Source organism: Camelus ferus, chromosome 7, assembly GCF_009834535.1.
Source record: "Camelus ferus isolate YT-003-E chromosome 7, BCGSAC_Cfer_1.0, whole genome shotgun sequence".
Lineage (NCBI taxonomy): Eukaryota > Metazoa > Chordata > Mammalia > Artiodactyla > Camelidae > Camelus > Camelus ferus.
This window is the reverse complement of record NC_045702.1, coordinates 64,924,342-64,945,042: the sequence shown is the minus strand read 5'-3', so window position 1 is coordinate 64,945,042 and position 20,701 is coordinate 64,924,342. Positions and strand designations below refer to the sequence as shown.

Sequence of the window (20,701 nt, the reverse complement as noted above, 5' to 3'; positions counted from 1 at the left end):
GGGATCTTCTCTTTCTAGCTGGACTTGAGACCTCCAAGGCTGAGAATAATATAGTAGGTGCCAGATTCTTAAGTAAATAATAACTAACACTTTTGGAGTGCTTACTACATCCCAGAAACTGTGCTAAGACCTTTATTGATTCCTCAAATTATTTGATGAAATAAAGCAGTCGTATCTATCAGTATCTCCATTCTCAGATTAGGATATCAGGCTTGGAGAGTGTAAGTAAATTCCTCATGGTTATTTAACAGGTTGGTGGCAGAGCCAGGGTTTGAACCCAGATCACATGGCTCCAGAAATGTGCTTGTAATTACCAAACCCTGTTAGCTACCTTCTATCCTGAGAGATAATGAAATCAGTTCCAGTGACATTCGTCCACAAAGATAAAAATATATATTTGAGTAGGTACAGAGGTTCCCAGACCAACAGTGAGAATTTATTTGGAGAAAAATCTTTCTTCCCTTCAGACCCTCATGGAAAGAGTGTAGGTAGTTTTTCCTCTCACCTCAAACTAGAAAGAAGTTTCAAGAGAACCTCTTGGAAACCTTAATAAAGTACAGAGATGAGTGTCTAAGTCTTACCAAGAGACACTGAAAAACAAAAGAGCCAATTAGAATGGTTTACCTAAAGACAGAGTAAAGAGAGAGGAATTGTCCCCCCAATGAGAAGTAGATGAGGGGCCCTTTATCTTGGGCCACCATGAGGAATTCATCCTGGGAAGCTGTAGGTGGCCGACTGCTATTGTGAAGGGACATGTCCCAGGAGGGGGACCAGAACAGATGTGACCCAGGAGAGTAGCAAGCAGCCCGGGCCAGGAACAAATTCTCAGTTTTCTGGAGAAGATATTGACCACATCAAGGGAATTCCAGTACAGATGATGTCCTAGAAGAAGCATCTCTGAGAAAACCACAAATACACCTGACAAGGAAATGGAGACAAGGCATCTACTATGGAGAAGGCTCTGAGGCACCTTCCATCTGTACCAGCCATGCACAGCTCTGCTGTTTTTGTGACTCTTCTCTTCCCTGGTTCTGATTTGTAGGGTCAAAAATAGCAACCGAAGGAAGGAAGGAGGTGAAATGAGTAACAGAGAAGAAGCATCTCCAGCATAGGTCTACCAGACTGGGACTGGCCCAAGCTAGAAAGAGAGAAAAAACTTTAAAGAACATGTCAAATATTTTTAATAACAAAGAACTGGAGTTCTTTTTTTTAACTCAAAAACAAGAGCTATTTATTTATTTCTCCAGAGTGACAGGAGAAACGAAGAAGCATGGGGTGATTTTCATCTCAGGGTGGAGAAGGTCTTCATCTACAGAGCAGGTGGAATGGGACAGCGAGGGCACAGGTCCCTTTCTGTGTTCTGCAGACCTAGTTCAACAACTGTAACAATGCAGTGACACTTATTTATCACAGTTAAAATGTATATATCTTTAGAAGGCCCTTAAAATTATGTTAAAAATTGGCACTTCCAATGATGTCACTGGGAGAGATAGTCACCTATTTCACTATTCCTCAGAGCCACCTTGGAAGTCCTCCAAAAATATCTAAGATAAAATAAAGTAATGCCGGTAAAAAATTATGTAGTCCACTGCTTGGCACAGAGTAGCATTCATAAATGTCTGTCTTTTCCCTTAGGAGCTGGATGTTTTCTTACTAAAGAAGCAAACATGCAATAAATTATGTCAAGTTTCCTGCATTTTAGGAACTAAGGGACTAAGTTTTATGAAATCCTTTTATGAGGCCAAGTGTAAAACTCTGATTTAGCCTATAATTTTGAAGAACTATTACCTCAGCTACTTTAGTCTGACTCATTTCTATTTTCTATGTAGAATCATGGGAGCACATCACGTAAGTTTCTCTTCCTTTGGATTATGATAATCCTGGTGCAGAAGCCAGAAGTGGTATGGCTTTGGAATTGTGTCTGCCTTCCTTACTGGGGTTAAAGGCAAGTTCACTTATCTGTGAAGAGCTTTGATTTCAGGGAATGTAGAACTGAAATTTTATGCAGAACTGAAATTTATGCAGCAGTTTTTATAGGGTATTAAATGCCAAAAAAAAAAAAAAAGCCTAATATCTATGTCTGCTTTGTTCTAATTTAAAAGATGATCAAAATATCTTCATGCTGTGGGAGGCCTCTCAGTAAACATGGATTTATATCTAGCACAATTTATTTGAGAAACAGAAAGTCTGCCAAAATGATAGAAACATTAAATTATTTCAATTTTCAAGGGTGAATATTAGGGAGAAGTAATGAAATATTGCCAGCTCTGCAAAGGCAGCTCATCATCCCTGCTAAGAACTAGACAAGATGAAAGGACCGATTATGCCTAAAATGGACAAATATTGATTAAAGGGTAGACTTCATGACTGCCTAGCCATGTTCGAAGGCTGTAATTACGGAGGAGGTGGGGAGAAAATGCTTAGCCCAACACCGCAAGCTGCAAGGAGTCATCTGATGAAGGGGAAAAGATGGGAAATTTTAAAGAGAATGTCAGAGGAAATTGCTTGGTGGTAAGCACTCTACTTATGTATGACTCTTCAGGAAATTGTCTTCCTAGGAAATTGTAAGTTCTCAAAATGTCTTAAATAAAAATGAACATAACTAAGCATCATACAAATCATGCTTGGTATTTTCAGACTGTAGAGAAAATGTTTTTACCTATCATTGCTCTTCATTCTTGTGAGGAAGACTCAGGATTTGTACAGAGGTTCCCAGACCAACAGTGAGATAACACAAAAGTTCAGCTCAGACAAAACCTAATTGGGTAATTTTGTATGTAAATAATTACACACAATTTCAAATGAGGTAGCCTATATAAAATGCTTGGTAGAGTACTATACAGGTAGGTGATACTCTGTATGAGATTATTATTGGTAACCATCTCCACATATTTATTGAGAACTTTTTAAAATGAACTGTGCTGTGCATGGGAAGGATAAAGGGGTCCTAGCTTTCAAGGTACTAGAAGCCTCTTAGGGAGGAAAAAAATAACATGCATGAGAAAATTTTTTAAAAAATATAATACAACGTGTAATTAAGTACTATATTATGTAACACAAGATTATGAGAGTTCAGAGAAAAATAAATGCAATGAAACTGGAAGGATCTTCTGGCAAAGAACAACTTGAAGTAATGCTTGAAAATGTGTTAGATGTGGAAATTCAGAACTTGAAAGGGGGGCATTTCAAGAAAACTAGCCTCCCAAAGGTTCAAGGGAGGGAAGGCAAAGAGATTGGACTAGGGAACTGGTGTAGCGTAGCAACTGGGAACACAGGCTCTGGGGCAGAGCTTACCTGGATTTGAGACCCAGTTCTTCCACTTGCTGGTGTAACCTTAGGCATTATGTGATTATTCTGTGCCGTATGTCCCTTGTCAGTAAAAGAGCATCTATTTAAGGGAATATTTTGAGAATTAATGGGTTAACATATAGAAAGCACTTATACTAGGACCCAGTACCAAGAAGACATTTAACAAATCTTAGTTGTTATTACTATGATTGTTGTTGGCACTAAGAAAACATGATTTTCAGAGCAGGAATGAAGCCAAATGATGTAAGAACAGCATCTACCCCCTGTTACAGATAGCAAAGGACACTGCTCAACACCTTGCCTGCATTTTCTTCTGTCCCCAACAACTACCCCCTGGAGAGGAAAATCTCATTTCTCTCACTTTACAAATGAAGGAGCTGAGATTTAGAGATGCCATTTTCTCACATTCTGCAGCTGGGAAGGAACAGTCAAAAGTTTGAAGTCAGGTCTTTTGGGCTTCACTCTAGTGTTTTAAACTGCTGCATTACCTCGCTTTAACTTAAACCTCAAGGGGCCCTGGAATTTAGGCAGGGGTCAGACGCGAGTGTACTGAATGGGCTCAAAGTACAAAAGAGTCCAGATTCAGGAAAAGCAGCAGGTGGCCATGGGTGGCAGTGGGACTACTCTTGGTCGGGGGACGTAAATGAACTAAGATGGCAGCCATGAGCCTAAGAAGGCAGAACCAGTGCACGAGATTTGTTCAGCAGAATTAAAAAAAATAAATAAATAAGATATTATTCTGGGTCCTGAAAATGAGAGATAGTAAGCCTGACTCCTGGTAATGGTATCCACGTGACTGGGAGAATGGTAGGCTTCTGGAGGGCTGACCTGGATGACAGGTGCAAAAGGGACCTTGGCTCCTTTCATTTAAGCCCAGACCTAAAGGAGTCTGCCAGTGATCTCTGTATTTTTATCAATGCTTGCTGGGCTCCTCTTCCACTGCCTTCATGAGAGTTCTAGAAATTAGCTTTCCTATTGGCCTGTATCGTATTCCACTGCCCTTTGCAGGGTTCTGGTTCACATTCTCTGAGCCACTTGCTCTATAGAAGTCACTTAAGGAAAGAAAGAGTAGTTCTGGAAGACAATATTTGCTCCAAAGGCAGTTAAGAGTTCTCTGTTTTGTAGCCTCAGACTCTTTACGAGCAAGGAGTAGCAGTAGATGTTGTGGCTAATGTACTTTGGCAATAGAAAAAGGTTTCTACAAGGAAAATGCTGCCAACAGTAAACAGTTAATATAAAGCAAAGATAAGTCATAATGGGGTGGTAATTTGAGTTTATATTATACCTCTCCTTGGGGAAATCCAAGTGCTCTAAAGACACTATCTCATTACTATTTTCAGTATCTCTGAGAAATACGTAGAAAGCATCATTTTCTCCAATTTTTGTATCAGGACCTAAGTCACAAGGAATTTATGTGACTTGTTAGCACATAAAATTATTTATTTTCAGGGAAAAGATCATTTCGGTGAATTGGCTGATTGTCTCATGAAATTAGTCACTCAGTTTAAGGGGCAAAAAACACAACTACAGTTCCCTGCCAAAAAAAAAAAAAAAAGAAAAAAGAAAAACAGATAAATGAAAACAAATCTGTTAACCTGTTTCAATATGTATTTTGGCAACACTTTGTGGACTTGTTTGAACTTAACAAATGCAGCTAAGGACAGAACATATTCTACTGACTTTATCCATTAGAGTAACTCACCACATCATTATTTGAAAGTTACTGGTGAGAAAGGTGAAATTTTTAAGAGAAAATGTAGGACATCTGAGGCTTCTAGGCAAACGTGTGACATAGTGGAAATGGAGCTGCCCTTTTCTGGCCTCCGCTGTCTCAATTACACCAAGTCTGCTCACTAAAAAATTGACATCCTCACCAGAGCATGATCTCTGCACCCAGAAATGACAATATGGAATGATACATTGCTTCCTGGAGGTTTCTAAGGAAACTGCGGTGAAGTCCACTTAACGTGTAGATAGGATGCTCAATGGGGCATCTGCCACTCACTGCCCAGCCAGAGTCTGCCCTATGGCTTCTCTGCACACCTTTCCCACCACCCTCCCCATCTCCCCCAACTCTCCTCAGGTATATAGGCTTAGAAATCACTCAAGGCAGAGCGTAGTTCTGGAAGATTCTATTGCTTACCTTTGGTGATTTTGGGGGGTAAGTTGGGTGTAGAGCACCTTAGCTCAGTATGTCTGATCTTTACTTCAAGAGATGATAGGCCACATTTCCATTGCTCTTAATTGTGTGTAGTGCTAAATGTCCTGTTCTCTTGTTAACCCACTTTCACAGGGAACCTACTTTTAAAGTACTGACTATAGCCTTCTTTATGGATGCAGATCTCTGGCCAGTAATCAAAATTTGCTGTTTTTTAAACACTTTTATTACCTTAACCTTTTTTCTATATGTAGACACACACACATATACACATGTATATATGTATATATATATGTGTAAAAATATATATATATGTAAAAATATGTGTGTGTGTATATATATATATATAAATATAAATATATATATATATATATAAAATGTACGGTTTACAATCCAGATATCCTGTTTTCACCACTGACATTAAATACATATTTATATTTTTATAAATATAAATAATAAATTGTTTATAATTATTAAAATTGTATAAATAATATGAATGTATATATTATAAACAAATATATATATTTCCGTGATGGAAAAAGGCTATTTGGACTGTAAACCCTACATTAATGGCCTGTGAAATCATTCAACATGAATCCTTGTTTCCAGCTACAAAGTGACTAGAAAACACTAATCATATTTGGTAATTAATGGACTGTTATAAAATAAATAAGGACTGAATTTAAGCATTCATTACCATTCTTTTTCATGCCTGACCTCCAATAGAAGTGAACAAATTTTAATCTTCAAGGTGCTTTTCCTGATTTGAAAAACCTAGGAAAGTTGGGCATTCTCTGGTGCATATTTATGTAAGGGATGGAGCCACATATAATCCAAGAAAGTAGCTGAAGTATTCAGTGTTCTTTTATATTTCCCAAATATTGCATAAAGGGATCCCTATGCAACTGTCTTTTCTCTAAGCAAACACCTTACGAGTCTGTTCTTTCTTTTTTTTTTTTGGTATATGTGTGTGTGTGTGTGTGTGTGTGTGTATGTGTATATAAAAGTATAGTCAGTTTACAACGTTGTGTCAGTTTCTGGTATACAACATAATACTTCAGTCATACATGAACATACATACATTTGTTTTCATTTCTTTTTGCACCATAGGTTACTGTGAGATATTGAATATAGTTCCTTGTGCTATACAGTATAAACTTGTTGTTTATCTATTTTATATATATTAGTATCTGCACATCTCAAACTCCCAATTTATCCCTCCCCTCCTCTCCCCCCGGTAACCATAAGTTTGTCTTCTGTCTCTGTGAGTCTGTTTCTGTTTTGTAAATAAGTTCATTTGTCTTTTTTTTTATTCCACATATAAGTGATATCATATGGTATTTTTCTTTCCCTTTCTGGCTTACTTCACTTAGAATGACAATTTCTAGGTCCATCCATGTTGCTGCAAATGGCATTACTTTATTCTTTTTTATGGCTGAGTAGTATTCCATTGTATAAATATACCACAAATTCTTTATCCAGTCTTCTGTCAATAGATGTTTAGGTTTTTTCCATTTCTTGGCTATTGTACATAGTGCTGCCATGAACACTGGGGCACATGTATCTTTTTGAAGTAAGCTTCCCTCTGGATATATGCCCAGGAGTGGAATTGCTGGATTATATAGGTAAGTCTATTTTCAGTCTTTTGAGGAATCTCTATACTGTTTTCCATAACCAAACCACATTCCCACCAGAAGTGTAGGAGGGTTCCCTTTTCTCCACACCCTCTCCAGCATTTATTGTTCATGGACTTTTGAATAATGGCCATTCTGACTGGTGTGAGGTGATACCTCATTGTAGTTTTGATTTGCGTTTCTCTGATAATTAGCGGTATTGAGCATTTTTTCATGTGCCTATTGGCCATTTGTATGTCTTCATTGGAGAATTGCTTGTTTAGGTCTTCTGACCATTTTTGGGTTGTTTGTTTTTTCCTTAAGTTGTATGAACTGTTTATATATTCTGGAAATAAAGCCCTTGTCAGTCTCATCTTTTGCAAATATTTTCTCCCATTCTGTAGGTTGTCTTTTTGTTTTGCTTATGGTTTCCTTTGTTGTGCAAAAGCATGTAAGTTTAATTAAGTCCCATTTGTTTATTTTTGGTTTTATTTCAATTGCCTAGGTAGACTGCCCTAGGAGAACATTGCTAAGATTTATGTCGGATAATGTTTTTCCTATGTTTTCTTCTAAGAGGTTTGTAGTGTCTTGTCTTATATTTAAGTCTTTAAACTATTTTGAGTTTGTAGAAAGCCCAGAAATAAACCTACAGACTTTGGTCAATTAATCTTTGATGAAGGAGGCAAGAATATACAATGGAGTAAAGACAGTTGCTTCAGCAAATGGTGTTGGGAAAACTGGACAGCTGCATGTAAATCAGTGAAGTTAGAATACTCCCTCACACTATACATAAAAATAGATTCTATTCCTTCTTCTCCTCAGCATCTCCTGCTAGTCAGATTTTCTTCTGTCTGATCAGGGTTTAATTTAATTTGTCACATGTTACTTTGAAATGTTATGACTGAATAACATGCGCTTTATCTCATGTAGCTATTTCCCATCAGGACTCATCAGAAAAGTCTTTGTTAGTTGTAAATTCTTTAACTGTACAAACCATTTGATATGTGTATATTCTTGTATCTTTCTTGTACTTTTTATAAAACGTGTACCCTCTCTGATGCACAGAGATGAGATTCAGATGAAGGTTTATTCTTAGCGCATTGTCATTTTACTTCCACTAACAGACTTGATTTTAATATATTTTAGTTATGAAAAGAGGTGTTCCATGTCCCTATCCACTTTGGACATCTCTTCATGTATTCTTGTCTGACAGGAAACATGGATGGGTCTCTCACCAGCTTAGATACATTTACTCCAAGAGGAAAGACAAGATCAGTGATTTGTATGTTCTCACCATATTTGAAACTAGCATAAATTAACAGAATATGAAATGCTCATTTGACTTCTTTATTGATAGATTCTATCACAGTAAAGAGAAAACGGAGAAATACCAACTGTACTTTTGTTTGAGAATTATTTTTTAACCTTGAAACATAGTTCAAAATTTATGAGCTTATTTATGGCATGCTGGCATCATGTTCTGAAATAATAACAATATAAGCAGTGGATTTTACGTAGAGTGTTAGAATTTATATGATTTTTTAATATAACCACAAGGATTCTAAATACTTTTCTTTTTTTTTTTCCCCCCACTGAAGAGGAAACTAGCCCAGACATTTTGGTATTTCCTTTAGATAAAGGTTCTTTGCTCTTCTGTGTTTTGCGTGGCCTGATTAATATTTTGCTAAAAGTAATACTACATTCATTTTATCAGATAGTTCTTTTTTTTTCTGTTTGTTTTGTCCCTTTTTTTTATTGTGAATAAAATACAACATAAAATTTACCATTTTAATATTTAAAATTTTTTGTATCAATTTTTAATCTTTTCTGTTCCCATATTATACATTCCTAACCTATTCTTGGTTTACTTTATTGTGAACAGTTAACATGAGATCTAACTTCTTAAGAATTTGTAAGTCAACAGTACAGTATTGTTGATTATAGGCACAATGTTGTATAGCAGATCTCTAGAAATACTTATTCTGCGTAATTGAAACTTTATGCCCATTGATTATTAACTCACCATTTCCACCTGCCCTCAGCCCCTGGAGGTTACCATTCTACTCTGATTCTATGAATTTGACTATTTTAGATGCTTCATATAAGGAGAATCAAACATTTAAATAAAAGTATTTGTCTTTAACTGGCTTATTTTATTTAGCATAATGTCCTTAAGATTCATTCATGTTGCTGTATATTGCAGAATTTCCTTCTTTTTTAAGACTCAGGAGTACTCGTGTGTGTGTGTGTGTGTGCGCGTGTGTGTGTATATATGTATGTGTGTGTATGTATATATAAAATATTTTATTTATCCATTCATCTGTTGATGGACATATAGGTTGTTTCCACATCTTGGCTATCAGGAATAATGCTGCCATGAACATGGCAATGCTAATATCCTCTTCAAGATCCTGATTTCTCCACATTCTCACTAACAGTTATTTTCTCTTCCTTCCTTCCGTTCTTCTTTCTTTACTTCTTTCCTTTTCTTCCTGCCTCCCTCCCTTCTTGTTCTTTCTTTTTCAGTAATAGCTAACCCAAAGTGTATGAAGATTTCCCTTCCTTTTGAAATCAAGGATTTTATGTATCCAAAATACTTCATGGGAGATTTGCAAGAACACTTTTTCCTTACAAATATTTATATATATAATTAATTTAAGGTAACATTTTCTTCTCGTTTTTCTAACATAAGTTGGTGACAGTTGCCTTAAATTAATTCCCGTTTAAAAGTCACACCATGTAGATAGAACCTCTTCAATAACACTAGATAGATACATTCTACTCAACTCATCCCCGTCTCTGAAGAGTATCTACTCATAATTACCCCTTGTGAATTTTTTAAAATGTAGATTTTTATCTGTCTGAACTTTCAGTAGGGTTTATGAGACCCTCACAGTCCTCCAATAACAGGGAAAATGTATTTGAATTAACTTATAAAAACACAGAAACTTTTGTTTGATTTAGAAAAGTCATAGCAACTTAATTCCCTCTTTATACTTTTCTTTATTTTTCATAGATCCTATAATAGATGCATATCATTCAATTTTGAGGAAAAAATAAATATTATACAAATATTGGTAAGCTTTAGGATCTGGACCAATATGCATTCTTTTTTTTTAAAGTAATTAATAGGTCAAAGTCAATAATATCTAGTAGAGGGTTTGCTACTATTCTGTTCTTCTAAAAAAAAATCATAGCCTTTAGTTTTATTTTTCAAGAAGACTCTTAAGTCTAAACTGACATTAGAGTTTCAGAAAATCAAATCAAATTGTACAAGATTCTATATTTAATATTTCAAAAAGTATCACCATTGAACAGTGTAACTGATAAGTGAAAAATGGAAAGGGAGCTATTATTCACACATAATAAATAAACATATCTCAGGATTCAGGAGATAAAACTACAGTTGTTTCTTGATAAGACAATCATTTGAACAATAAGAGATCTGGTCACAAAGGCATGATGATTGTGACCAAATAGTGTGCTAGTTTGAACATTGACATTATGACTCCTTTAATGACTTGATCAGCGTATTTATACATTAAATATTTATAGATAGTGTGTCTGGTACTGCGTTAGGTAGGAACAGACACAACCAGTACTATAGTATTAGCCTTTAAAATCATCAGATTTCAATTTAAAGAGTGCTTTATACTGTACAAAACAACTGTAATCTTAAAGTCATAAATTATGATCACTTTAATATATTAATCAATTCCACAAACATATACTTGTTTCCCACTGTGAGCCAGACCCTGTGCTCCATGTTAGTGAACAGAGAATACAATGTGCTTCCTTGCCTGTGTTTCTCAGAGACATTCATTACAATTGATTCTGGATCAGTGCACTAATCTAGAGTATAAGTCCTATTTTTTTTTTTCATTTTCAGTTAGTTCTGTAAAGCTTAGGTTTGGGAATTTAAAAACATAATAAAATCTGTTCCTTAACCTTTAAATGTAAAGTCCCTCAAATTAGACATATTTTCCATTTACATCCTGATTTCTGTGCTACATTAGGCACTCTCAAAAGTTTTTGGCATGATACCAAAATGAACTGGGATCTTCAGCATGCTCTGGAAATCAGTCTCTGAATAAAGAGATCATTGAGCTTCCAAATGATGTTTAAACTCATTATCCTCCGACAGGGAAGCATTAAATTATCATCCCCTAGAAACATTATTACCATGGAACATCTGTAAACATCAGTACGTGGTCAGAGATACCGATGGGATCCACTTTTTTGTAAATTTAAACCTACTCAAAAGATGATAAAGAAAATCAATAAACATTTATCAGTAATAAGACAGAAAAATACCTTATAGCTTTAGCCCATTTTGTAGGATGTGATAATGTACCCATGAAACTACAGAATTAGTTGTAAACATATTAGGATGTGACATTAATCTAAATGTGGGAATAATGAACATGGCAATAGAAATTGCCAATCAAGAATTTCTAAGCAGTGCTTATATTGAAATTATGAGTCATCAAAATTGCATTAAATTTAAAATCCAACAATGAGTGTAATTGACAAACTGGAGGTAGTTTTCCCATATATGTCCAGTAGACATATGGGAATAAAATAAAGCCATTCAGACACTTTAACAGACAATACATTTTTCTTCCTGAAGTCTTCCATATAAATAGGTAATCCTCAAAATGGTCCACCTTGAAATACTTCAGAAGTAATTCCTACACATTTTTTAATCTACAGAAATCAAAATAGTCAGGCTAACTTATAATGGTGATAGATGTGTTTTCTGTGGCTCAGATAAAATGAACTCTGTGTAAATTAAATGAAAAGTGTTTGGGGGAGGATATAGCTCAAGTGGTAGAGTGTATGCTTAGCATGCACAAGATCCTGGATTCAATCTCCACCCCAGTACCTCATCTAAAAATAAGTAAATAAATAAACTTAATTACCTGCCCCCTAAAAAATTAGAAGTGTTAAAGATAAATCATATAATTAAGGTGTTCATACATGAACATGTAAAGTTAAAAAAAAAATACATGACCACAAAGTGGTTCTACAGGCAGTACTGAAAAAAAAAATGTGTCATATTATAGGCATGTCATGTGTATGTTTCCAGCTGCTGACCATTGATCATCTGGATCTCTAACCCAGATCTTGGAGAGCAAAGACCAGACTCCTGTTGGTTTCAGTGTCAGTGAGAGGATGACAATGATCCCATTCCTCATGTTGCACCTGTGTTTATTTTCCTTCTAGCAAGGACTAGCAGGTAATATAAAAAGAGGTCTAATATTAATGGGGAAATCTAAAAATCACTGACATGTTGAATTAAATAACTTTTAAAAAAATTCTGGAATATGGTGACTAGCCAATATTCCATGATTTGCACACATATAATGAGGCGAGAGGAAATGTAGCACAGAGAGGATGTGCTCAGGAGTTCAGCTGACACTGATCCTCACTCCCTGCCTGCTACCTTTGATGCATGATCTTGGACAAATCACTTAACCTCTGTCAGTTTTCGTTTTCCAAGCTTCACAATTTGGATATAACATATGTATCATAGAATTGTTAAAAGTAGTTAATTAAGCTACTTCTGGTAAACTGCTTAGCAGGGCACATCACACAGTACTTTTCCAACAATTGTTAGCTATTGTTACTAATTGATTATTATTCAACTATATTAGTTGCTAGGTAAAACTATTCCTAGGGTGTACAGTATAAGTAAGAACACTGTAGCTTCCAGATGCTTCTAGCAGACACAGCAAATAAGAGTATATAAACAAGGAAGAAAATGAAAAAGGCAAGATGTTCATTCTCCTGTAAAATTCAGTGTCTTATTTGTATTTTATTTCTAATATCTCTACTGCAAGCAAAGAAAAATGTGAATTATATTACTGAAGCAATCCAAAATAATGTTATCTGTTTTAAAATACTAGTGTCAGTATCCTGCTGTATAAAATAAAAACTAATTTGAAAATTAAATCAATATTTTCTTTAAATAAATCAGAAGAACTTGATTTACTGCTTCCCCCTCCACTACCCCCAATTCCTGCTTTTGAAATGCAGGCACTTGAGAGGTTTGTGAATAGAAGTTTTAAAAATCACAGGCCATCTTTTCAGATGATAACTAGAAAAATTTAACAAATTATGTGGTATCTGATTACATTTGTTGAACAGGACCTTCTGGAACTCACTTAAGTCTTTTCTGTTCTTTGATGAATATCCTTGTTGAAAAAACCTTCAATTTTTACCCCTTTTCTCTCTGTTACTGCCTTTAAAAAAGGAACAAGCTAGCCATAAACAGTCAAGTCGAGGGATGCCTATAGAGAATTATTTTTGAGTCACTCAAAAATGCTCTTTTTGGGTCACTCATGGGGCTTCTTCAGAAACTCTCGGAGTTTCTGCCCTGGAGACAGACTGATTTTCTGCTTCTGTCTTCTCCTGTCACTCAACAGCAGAAGGCATTAAAAGGGTACCATGGAGCTGAAATTGAAGTCATAGCCACTGACTCTAGTGTGCAAACCTTTCATTTAGTTCCCTAGGATGGGTCATATCTTATTTGTCCATTGTAACTTTTTAGTGTCTATTCACCAAATTCCCATTCAGTATTTTAAATCAATTTCCCAAGAGCTTCCTAGGAAAACAAGCCCAAAAGAACAGAATTTGAACTGCCAGTCATGATCTTACCTGTCTAATCTTTGCAAGTGGGATCCATTGTAAATAAAGGTACAAAAACTTGGTCAAGAATTTCAATTTAAAAAAAAAATTATGTAAAGAAGTCGCAAATTACAAGTAATTATAGTTCCCCTATGTCAGCTAGTAGTGGTAACAATGGAGTTATTATTTCTTTGTAAATAATTAATATGTAGTGAATATACACAGGCAGTATTTTACATCCTCTGTGCTATTCTATTGTAAAAATGCCAGAGCACTTTTCAGATCTGAATGTCAAAATCGTCATTATCTAAAATTTGAGATAAAAGTTTTATCACTTAACATGTTGTGAGAAAAATCCTGAATTCTATTTTCATCTTAAGTGCTTAATCGTGGAGATTTCATCCTTCCAAAAATTCATGTAGTCCTGGCCCAAGGAAGCAAATCGTAGACCCTTTTTTGAAGCACAGTCAGCAAAGCAAGGGGTTTATACAGCAGTTTTCAACATTATATGAAGTCTGTGCTAATACTCATCCAGTAAATACCACCACAGAACATTTAGCTGGTATCTTTCTGGACTAGATTTGAGTCCATTCTGAATGGTCCACATCTGTGCCGTAATGATTATTAATGTTTTGGATACTGTAGATTGCTGACCCACTGGAAAACCTGATTCAGTGTTTGTGTGGTGGGTCTCAGGAAAACTGCAGATGTGTAAGCACATGCATTCTTGCTGAGATGATCTAGGAAACACACTTAGGAGAAAACACTGTCTGGTGAGAAGAATCTCAGGGCTAGGAATCTGTTGGCCTGAACTCCAGTCCTATTTTTTGCGCTAGTTAAATCTCTACTGTTAGGTAGGTCGCTTGACTCTGTATCTCACCTTATCTGGAAAGTTTGAGGGTTTTAAGAGTGTTTAAAAGATGTAAGAGCGATAGAGGTCATAAGTCCTTCTAAGAGCCCTTTTATTTTTAAGTTATATTTCTATATTGAGTCATTGCTAAGTAACCATCAGGAGATGGAACTGGAAAATCAAGTACTTTTCCCAACAAACAAAATGGAAAAGCTTGAAAAGTCAAAGAGTGATCAGTGTTCTGGAAAAGGATAGAGGAAAGAAAGCTTCTCTCAGGCTTTCCAGGAGGTGCTGTTCTTTCCTGGAGTACACGGTAGGCTCTTTGGATGGTGTCTGAATGTTGTGAGGCCATTAAATATCATTCTGTGAGCTTCCACTTACAAAGCTAGTGCACACTTTAAGCACATGAGAAATTTTGAGCTCTGTGTGTCAAGTGTGTTAGTCTAAAGAGAGTAGGATGGTTATTAAAAATTAAACTAAAATTAGTATATCAGATCTAGTCTGACTGCTATAGAGTATACTGGGGTAGACATTTTAGAGAGAAAAGATAAAGAGGAAAAAGATCTGGAAATCATAATATTAGATTGTGAAAAAAATCATGTTTGGATCCATTTTTCAAAGTAATTAAATTAGAAGCAGAACGCTGAATTGACTCTCTCCCTTCTGAGACATCATCAAATCTGAAGTTTGAAATACTGCATGTGATGTTTAGGTGAGAATTTGGGGAAAACAAAATACGGTATTTTTTGCCTCTTGAATTTTTTATTCCTAGTAAAGACTGAATGGGGATTTTACTGTTTTTAGTTTATTAGTAATACCTTGATTCAATTTATTCTTTTATTAATTGACTTATCTCTTATTGGCACCGTGACCCACTTATTCCTATGTAATTGTAAGACATACTACAATCTAGAAATATAGTTGTAAACATGAAAAGCACTTGTGGTCTCTCTTCTCAAAAAACAATTTAATCACCAGTGTAGGATTGAGCTCACAGAAAGTAACTTGAGTAGAGACCACAGGTGTTTTTCATGATTACTATCGTTAAATTTCATCATTCATAATGTGTTTCTGGCTACGAGAAGGTAAATGAATTTACTATAAAATGTGAAGCTGTTAAGTATTCGGGAATACAGACCAAAATATGGTAGAGAATGAGGGTCGAAGTAAACCTATTTTGACCTCCTGCAAAAAGCAGTTTTCCTCAAAATAAGTGGCAAGTCCCAAGAGCCCTGTCTCAAGAGCCTGTGATTAGAGGTATAAATTTAGAGCACTAGTATTCGGGGAGATGGAGGTACAGGAGGATCCACACTCAGGGGCTGCCTTTGCTGTTGAAGATCTACCCACAGACAGGAACATTGTGTAAAGATCATACCTGCAGGACACAGGTGTGGTTTTGTTTGTTGGTTTCTTTGCCTGTTTGTCAGGTATGGCTGTTAGATATTGTTGAAAAAAAATTTTGCATCCATTTTGATGCTCCTTTTTTTGTTCTCTCTTTTTTAACTGTTAGTGTATGAATTACGCTAGTAGAAGTATCAATGTTAAACCACCCTGGTGTTCCTGGGATTAACCCAATTTAAGACAATACGCACTATCGTTTATATTGATTTAAAAAATAATTTACACTATTTGTAATGATTTAATATTTATGTTTAAATGAATTTAGATATTTTGTTTAGCTTTTTCCCATATATTTTTAAGTTAGATAAAGGAGCTAATACCTTTATCTTTCATAGCAAGGGGCCAACTATTAACGATTTCCAACTATAGCACATTTTCCTTTAAACTACCAATTTGCATTTCAAAAGATTTGTCCTCACTTTAGAGAGATATTTTAGGAACTCATAGGTCTTACTAAGAAAACATTTGTCTATAATTCAACAGTTTCTTCAGCTTCAGTGCACTTCCTTTTCTTCTGCTAAATTCTAATTAAATTAAAACATTTTTATTTAAAATTATGTATGAATGTGATCCTATTTATCAATCCATTGAACATTCTGTACACAGGCAGAAAGAAGTGTCCAAAATTATGGTCATACATTTTTTAATGATCATTATTTCTCAGTTTTAGTTGACTTAAAATTTTATTCTCTCAGTCTTTCCCATTGCTTGATTTTTTTATAAACATACCTTAATCTTTCAATTTCAAGAAAAAAATTGTTATTCTTTATAAAAATACAAGATATAGTTACCTATTTTCTTGATGTTAATATTGACTCAACTAAATTCACCTCAATATTTTCTTATTCCAAAATGTACTCTATATTACTGTTGCTGTTGATTGACATCTTTGTGTGTATCCTGAGCAATACAAGCTAATGTTCAGATGACTAGCACCCGTAGGGTGTGAAGGCTGGAGTCTGTTCCAGATCATTGGCCATCTGTTCCCACTGGCCTTTCTCGTGTTTCTTAGTTGTTAAGCACTTGGGATATTATCCATGGATGTATGCATAGATTTTAACAACAAAAACTAAAATGCCATATCTTTTTTTAAATGAAGATTGTAAACTATTTAAATATTATTAGATATCCTCCATTTTACTTTGAGTCTGGCTTTATATCCATCTCTCTCTCTCTCAAAGAACCACTAATTTTGTAAATGTTTCAACTGCATATCCCTAAAATATCATCTCCCATCTAAAAACCCATGTCTTTGCCGAACATCTCAGTCTCTCACTTGGATAATTACAACAGACTTCTGTCTACCTGGCTTCCCAGCTGCCAGCCTCACATCTGCAGCTCTATCTTCCATTCTGCTGTCAGCAAGGATTTGAAAATGCAAACCTGAGTGTTTCTTTCTCCACCACTGCTTTTCTTCCTTCTCTACAAAATCCCTCTGTGTTGTGAGATGGGAGGTGTTCCTGATCTGGCTGATTTTTCATCTCACCAGTTCTTCCCTCACTGTGTTCTACCTTGTGTTGCTGCTCCCACCACCCTGAATGCCTTGCAGTTTTCTAAACCTAACAGTCTCTCTTGTGTTTTTTTTTTTGTCATATCTCCTTCTAGGATCTTAGTCTAGAATCTCTTCTTTGACTATTAACACTTACTTTCTTTTCCTTTCTTTTTATTCCCCCCAATATTTTCTTTCAACATTGCCTTTCCTAAGAAGTTTCCTGACCTCCTCTTTCACAGGAGGAATTTATTTCTCTGGCATGTGTTACTTCTTTTGTAGCATTTACATTGGTGTTACATTTGTTTGTTCATGTGCCTCATCCCTCTCATAGATGGTAGTCGCCTTGCAGATAGGAGTCAGGTTTTCATTTTTGTAAATTCCTATTTGCCTTTATATTAGAGGTTCTTAAAATTAAGTTTACAATGAGGAAATAAACATAAAGAGAATAAGTGGAAAATGGGATTTCTTGGAAAAGATGTCAGATGGCATCTCCAAGGGAACCAGAGTTTGAAATCTTCGCAGATGATTTCTAATTGTGTCAACTTGTTGTGTTACAATTTTCTCTGATAATCCATTTCACAGCTATAAAATGGGAGTAATAACAGAGACTTCTGAACATTGCTGTGTGAGTAAAATGGCATAAGGTGCAAGACAATGCAGGGAGCCTGTAATGGGTATTCAAAAAAGTACTGCATCATTTCCTGATCTCTGTGTCTTTGTAGAAGCTTGCCTCTTCTGGTGAGATTTTTATTATTATCATTATAATAATAATAATAATAATTATTATTATTATTAATTTCTTTAATTAAATGGTTGTTTTGCACCACTTCTCTTAGACAGACAATGTAAAAAATAGATTTTCTCTTGAAATTATCTTTAAGTTTGGGGGGAGAAATTAGAGTTGTAAGTAGGGGTATCTGCAAGTATAAAGACTGAAGTTCTACACCTGTCAAGGATAAAATGCTTCCAAGTGATTATGCCTTACCTTTCTTCTCCAGATGGTGATAATTGGGCATTTAATTTCTGCAGTGAGAATGATTCAGAACATGATTACCAGTGAGTGAAGGGGGAGGAGGAAAAAGCAGTTGTGGGACTTACTCTTCTTCCTTGTCCCTTTTCGCTCACACACCTGCCACTCTATAATCACACTCATATAAGAGGAAAGACATAACAAAACTGACATGGCACAGGCCCTGGGCAAGTGATGCTGTTTCTATTTAAAGCAGAGACACACACACAAGACATGACTTGCTGATAACCAGTACCTGGGGTAGCTCCTTGTATATATGGGCTATAATTAGGCTGGACATAAGTGCAAAATTTCTCTCATTCTTTCAAATCATTTTAAACCCAAGTAGTGTTATCTGGGATACAAATTAACACATCCTATTTAATGAAAAGGAAATGACAAGATCTCCTAAGCTCATTAGTGATTTATCTTTCTCAACTATCACTTTTCATCCACAATTAGTGAGAAAGCTTTTGATTGTTGTAGCTGTCGTATTTTTCTTTTCATAAGCTGAAAAACATGTACTAAAACACTTCTTTGATGAACATATTGTCACCTACTATAATGTAATGGGACATCAGATTTTTTTTCCAATGAACTGAGAAGGAATAAGGTCTTTTATAATATTACTCTTTGATGCTATAAAATTTATCAGACTTCGGATTCAGAGACTACAAGTTTTGAAGAGGATTCATTAATCATAGTGGAGTAATTATCTTTGGCAGTCATCTCTCTCTGAGTCATGAAAAGCCAATCGGAAGGGTGAATGTTACTATACAATTAAGGGGAATGGAATATTCATGTTGTTTGGTGAAGAAAGATTTTTAAATGCAAAAAGCTCTATTGGAAAGACTGTGTGTAGTGAAATAAACACAGCCCATAATCATATAAGGGTTTCCAGAGCTCAGTCCTGTGTCTCCTGCTGAAATGACATTGACCCTTCAACATGAACAAGTGAGGGGTGTTCCGCAACAGCCTGTGAGTAGATGGACACCAAGATTTCCTAGACTTAACCATACTGTGCTCCACTCAACTCCCCTCACTTTGAAAATACACTCATAAACTATATCAGTGGGAGGCATATGAGTCCAAACGTTTCTCTAGTGCCTGGTTCAAGTATTTTTCATCTTCTCTTTTTTTTGTGCATACTTATATACAGAATGTAAGTGTCAGGTCATGTGTGAACTGATTCTGAACCAGGAAAGTAGGTATAACTTGAAAAATTCCTTTCAAAAAAAGGCTGAGAATAAGTAATTGAAACTAAAGAGGAAAATATACTAAAAGTTGATACTGTAAATTGATGAACTTGCCAAGTAGATTTAGCTTAATGATTAATAGCACAAAATACTGTTGATGGACATTAATAGCCTATTCTTCCAGTATTTTAGAATATATGTGTTAATTTCAGAAAATTTCATAGGGATAGTCTTCTTATAGCAACAGGACTAATTTAACCCTAACCCTAACTTGGGGCTATATAAAGGTATATATCTCAACAAACTCACAGGATGAATCTTGTGTTAATACCATCTTTGCTCTAGCCTCAGACTCTTTTATAAGCTCCAGAGTCTGGTTCACATGTCTCCTAAATGTTCCAGAGTTCTTCAACCCAAAATGTTTATCACTGGATTTCTCATCTCTCTAAAACAAAATTTCGTATACTATTCTGTATAAGTTAAAGATACTGCCCTCCATAAAATCTCAGCTAAAAATCTCAGTCACCTTTTACTCCTGAACCTCTCTTTAACCCTTTACCCTCGTTCCGTTGCCAAGTTCAGTCAGCTTCATCTCTAAAACACCTCTGGGATAATTTTCTCTCTTCTATGCTCAGGACCATTGTGTCAGTTCCTGCTCTCTTCTCTTTTCATTTTGATTATTGCTATGACCTGCTAACTGATGTGTTGGCCCTACTCTCACCTACTCTAATTCTTCTTCTAACTGCTACCAGAATAGTAGTGTATAACATAAATCTTTCTCTCCCCTTGCTTAAATTACCTACTTATTCCTCAATGAATTACAGTTCATAATTATTGAAACATATGTTATCTTCTAATATGACACCAAATATTTTCCTAAGTTACTCTCATACATGTCTTTCTTCTCTTCTCCAGTCCAACTTTTTATCCTCTATGTCTTTGAAAAAGATTTCCCTCTACTAAAAATTCCCTTTCACATCCTTAACGTATGTCTTTCTCCACCTGGCAAATGAATAATCATTCTTCAAGACTCTGTTCGAATA

The 20,701-nt window shown here is 35.4% G+C and overlaps 1 protein-coding gene across 7 annotated transcripts in view; it reads left to right on the top strand.

Moving 5' to 3' along the window:
* The window catches only part of ZNF804B (zinc finger protein 804B), an 871,803-nt gene that overhangs the window by 721,729 nt on the left and 129,373 nt on the right, over positions 1-20,701 (top strand). The gene's annotated exons all lie outside the window — the stretch shown is intronic.